This window comes from Aphelocoma coerulescens, chromosome 4 (genome assembly GCF_041296385.1).
Source record: "Aphelocoma coerulescens isolate FSJ_1873_10779 chromosome 4, UR_Acoe_1.0, whole genome shotgun sequence".
In the NCBI taxonomy this organism is placed as follows: Eukaryota; Metazoa; Chordata; class Aves; order Passeriformes; family Corvidae; genus Aphelocoma; species Aphelocoma coerulescens.
This window is the reverse complement of record NC_091017.1, coordinates 60,201,856-60,206,818: the sequence shown is the minus strand read 5'-3', so window position 1 is coordinate 60,206,818 and position 4,963 is coordinate 60,201,856. Positions and strand designations below refer to the sequence as shown.

At 37.8% G+C, this 4,963-nt stretch overlaps 1 long non-coding RNA gene across 2 annotated transcripts; it reads left to right on the top strand.

Moving 5' to 3' along the window:
* The first annotated feature begins 816 nt into the window (after nt 1-816).
* On the top strand, nt 817-3,900 carry LOC138109107 (uncharacterized). Of its 2 annotated transcripts, none has more exons than XR_011150275.1 (3): nt 817-854; nt 3,078-3,224; nt 3,556-3,900. It is a non-coding gene; the product is annotated as an uncharacterized lncRNA (long non-coding RNA). The 2 variants fall into 2 exon arrangements; XR_011150274.1 differs by having other exon boundaries at nt 820-872.
* The last annotated feature ends 1,063 nt before the right edge of the window (nt 3,901-4,963 follow it).

Below are 4,963 nucleotides of genomic sequence, written 5' to 3'. Positions count from 1 at the left end.
GCACAATGGACATGTACAAACCCCTATATCATTGAAATGAGCAAGGAACAGGGCAGAGAAGAAGCAAAACAATTCTTTTGTGATGGCACAGAAACAATGAGTAGGGAGCCAGATAGAAAAATGAACTGGAAAAAAAGAGTACTAGCTGGAGGTTAGCTCAGTTAATTATCAGAATTGAAAATGAGATGAGCCAAAGTGTGGAAAAGGGGAAGTTACAGTGTCTCATACACCTGCTTTTCTTAATCCAATCTCATTTGGAAACAAAAATGCTCTCTTTTCAGTCCAATACATATCAACAAGTAGGAGCAGGAGACTGATTTGATGACTGAAACTAAATTTGGGGGCAATGATTCTCACACAGCTGACACGAAAGTAGCTCTTTTCTTCAGATGCTGATTTTCTATGTCATGGTGTTGCCCCATGGTGCCCATGCAGTCTGGCTCCCCATTGTACAATCCTTTCATAAACAGAGAAGAAGAAACAGTCTCAATGCCAAAGAGCTTGCTTTAAGCAAGTCTACTGAGGGAGATATTTTTTCCATAATGAGCATGTGTGTCTTTGTGCTGCTCAGGTTTGTGTTACGTTACTAAATCATTTTCTCAGTCTCCTACTTCCTCTTAGGTAACAGCATGGATTTTGGAAAGAAGTTTGCCCTTCTTCAAAGTTATGCCGCATCTGAAGTGTAGCCAGATCTCCCTTAAGAGTGAGGAGCTTAGGGACGAGTGTTTGTATATTGAAGCATAATGAATTCCAGCTGAGAGACCAGAGTCAGAGGATAATGGTGGAGACCAAAAAGCTTCAATGCCATCCTGCATCATGGCAACAAGCTGCAGTAATGGGAGACTGGGATGCTGGTGAGCAGAACTGATGAGGTGCAAACTAATAGAGACTATTCAAAATTAATGAGACATGTTGAGGTAGAACCTGGTCAGAGGAGAGAGTATGATGAAGGAAAAGAATGAGTGGTTCTAAAAAGAAGGAATTAAAGATGGAAACAGAGAAATATTGTTGTCAAGTGGAAATCCATTTAGAACAGGTTTATTAAGAAGAGAGTGACTGGGAACTTCGCATACTTTTTAGGTTCTCAGGAGGGATATCTGCAGCTTATTTTTTTTCTGTATGAGAGAATAATTTGATACCTGAGTTTATGTTTTTATCTTCCTTCTCAAATCAACACTAACTACTTGTGGAAACTGGAAAAAAAAAAAAAAGACAAATATGTGGAATTTTACATTTCTGGAGATATGAGGCTCCAAGAGGTTGTTAGCTTATATTCTGAGGTATACAGAGATTTCTGAAGGCTACTAGAGTGAATTCCTGATCATATTTTTCTTCAAAATTCTCATGAAAAGCTTTTTGTTACCACTGTCAAGAGGAAAATAAATAGTCTGAAGATGTGGCAAGTCTTATGCCATTTGGAATCATAACAGTTGCTACATTATATAAAAACATGAAAATATGTATAATATAGTAAAATAACGAAATTTAAAATGTAGAAATATAAGGTTATATCTGGTATCTATTATAAACAATTTACTGAATAACTCCCATGATTGTGTTAAAACTTCTCTATGAGTCTGAGATTCACCCACCGATTGAGTTAAATTTCAGTGTTCTTAAATACACATTTAAAAAGCAGTAGCACTTAGGTTCAGGAGAAAAAAATCTTGATGATGATTTTTTTGGAAGCAATTGATTCTCTTCAGTATACAACTCCATACATAGGTTTTCATACAGATGTTTTGAATTAAAACCAATGAGAAAAGCAAGCAGGTGAGAGTTTCAAACTGATAAATTGCTGACATTCATTTCCTTTATAAGTGAAAAACAAAGAAAGCACCCTCATGCATTCATTGTGCGTAATACAGGCTCAATCTGACTCATGTTGAGTAATTGCTCTAGAACAAATACTGTTGAAACACAGAGTTTGTGGCTTTACTCGGCCACAAAGCCCCTAAAAGGTCCCCTGTAAAATTTCTCAGTCCATTGTATAATATATTCCTTATTCCCTGAGTAAAAGTGAATTGAAGTTATCCTGGATGATAAGGCATCACTCCTGCCTCCTCTTTTCTCTTCCTTCCTCCTCCTTGCCCCAGTTGCTGTCTCATATATATGTATATATATAACCCTAATTCTAGCCCACAAATTGGATTTTCTTTTGACTAAGATGCCCAGAATTCTTGCTTCTACATTGCAGCTGAATCTGAGTACCTCATGCAAATCTAAGCATTTCTGTATTGAGTCTTTTGCAGTATCATGTCTCTGTCTGTACAAAAGCAGACCCAAGTTCCCTGGATGTCAGTCAGAAGTTTTTCTCTTCTGCAGTGCTTTCCAAGCTTATTAAACACCTGAGTCCAAAAAGGTACCCATCTGTAGATTACTGCCTTACTCATAACATGGATACAGTAGTCTTTTGCTAACCCAGACTCCTCTTTTTCAGTTTATATTTGCAGGCACTGTCTATGAAAGTCCCTGTCTCTTCCCATCATTGGAGGGCTACATTTCTTTCAAAAAGGCATGCACCTCTGCACTTTTTGATAATCTGTAACACTAGACAGTGAGGCAGCCATTAATAATACCTTGGTCTGTGAGCTCCCTATTGGCAAGGTGGGAGGGATACCCTTTTTATAACCCCTAGCAAATGCAGCATGTGGGGAGGTTTGTTGTACCTATCATAAAAGAGAGTGATTTGAAGGCTACCTCTGTCATATCTATCAAATCACTCACAATCTAGTTCAATTATCACAGCTATGCACAGCTGAGAGTTACTTTATCTTGCAGTGAAGAAAATGGGTACAGAGGACCAATAGAAATGAATAATCATGATTTTCACAAATGCACAGCACAGAGCAGAATAGAAAATTATAATTTCTGACTCACTTTATATTTAACATATATTTATTTATATATAAATAGAAGAGATGGGTTCTAAAGCAGTGCAGGCAGGAATTTTTCTACAATTACATTCCCCCCTCCTGCAAATTATCAAGACAGATTAAAGGTGATCCAGTACTCACTAGCTCATTCTTCTTCTTTGCATTTGAATATAAAATCAGTTTTTTTGGTTTTTCCTCTAGGTGCTGACAGATGCAGAAGAAAGATATCCTTTCTCTATTCTTGCAGCCTTCACCATTGCCTCCTATCATAACTTCAGAGAATTCAATATCTGGATAACTGAAAGATATGATGCAGAGTTGGGAGCAAGAGGCCATCTTAACTGGCAGGTGAAATTTCCCTTTTTGTAAAAATAAGCTCATTAAGCTATAGCAATCTTCGCTGTGGTGTGCCGTAGCTACTAAATATTTACTTAGGAGTAAGGGAGACTGGGGAAATTGTATAAAGATCCAGGGTGGGGGGTACTAAATGTGTGGAGAACACTTCTAGCACAGGATGAGCCACAAATGCTTGAAGGTTGGAAATAGTATTTTTGAGAATTATAATTAAGATATGCTGACTCTGTTCTTGGACTTTTCCCTAGTCATGTATATCACTTACTCTGAAAGGCAGGAGACTAAACAAGGTGTAGGAGGACAATTCTGATTTTTTTTTTCACAGCTTTTCTTATCCATGAAGCACAGATCCTTTATACCCACAGAGATGGTTCTCAGGAGCTTACAGCTGTGAGTGGAGTAACTGCCCTACCAGCAAGGAAAATGAGTTAATTGTATCAACGAAGGCGAAGTCTATTAACATAGCTCCCAGTACATGGGTACTTGAGATCTTACTGTAGAATTTTAGTGGAAATGAGTCTTTGGTCTATATTGGTTTACATAACCATGTACCAAACCACGATGTAACAAGTCTAGGTTCAAACCCAGAGAGGTGGTTCCACCTCTGGCTCCAGTATTTTCATCTTTAAAGAACTTTGTAGGGGTTGCCTGACACCTGAAAAGATTCAGACTGGAGAGAAAATAAATGTTTAAGAATGCTCATGCAAATCAGTTGTCTCTAGTGCGATCTGGTTGTTGTGTATCAGGCCTAGGAACCTGTGTCATATACAGGAGAGAGGAGCCCATCCCAACCGTGTTTTCACTGCATTATGTACACGAAGACAAAGCACTGAATATGAGCTTGCTGTACTTGAAGCAAACTCACTTCTTCTGTACAAAGCATGTCAGACTAGTCAGATTTAACCTATCACTGACATTCACCCTAGGATTCTCTCTTTTCATTCTACTGCTGTATGTGCAACTAACTGGATTACTCGTGTCCTTCTGGCAAGAATAGGTTATTCTACTTCTGTATGTGCATGATTCACATAACTCAGCACAGGAACAAAGGATCTATGATTGCTATGATGCAGAGGCACTGGTTCATCCTGACTCCTGGCAACCCGCTAAAATAGATATTCTTCACCAGTCAGTACATCACTGCTACTATGGAGAAAAGCAGGTCGAATTCCGGTAAGAGGAATAAGAGAAGACAGATCTGTGGAAAATACTGTACATCCTAAAACGGCAAATAGTCCTCCTGGAATTTTTGTTTTCAGGATAGTCCTGGCTGGAATATGTATAGAGTATAAGCCAAGAGTTTGTCACCAATCCCAGAGGACAGAGGTAGGCTTATATGGCAGAACAAGGTATACACATTATCTTTTTCTTTTCCATTTTTGAGAGTTATCATATATTCAGGTTTCTGGCAGGATTAGAGAAATTGAGTCACTTTATTGTTAAACTCTACTATAATAGTTATATATTTAAACACTGATACAACATTTATTATTAGGAGAGGCTGCTTATTTCTTTCATCAGATCTACTGCATCTGGTATAATTTTGCACTACATGAAAAGATCAAAATATTTGGTCTCTCTCCAAAGACAGTGTTACAGTCATACATAAACACATCTAGGGAGAATGTGAAATCTGGGCTGCCCTTTGGATGTTGCCTACATTTTTATATTGATCTTTCTGATTATATTTCATTATTTTAAACTACAGAAAATAGGAAAACAAAATATTTTCT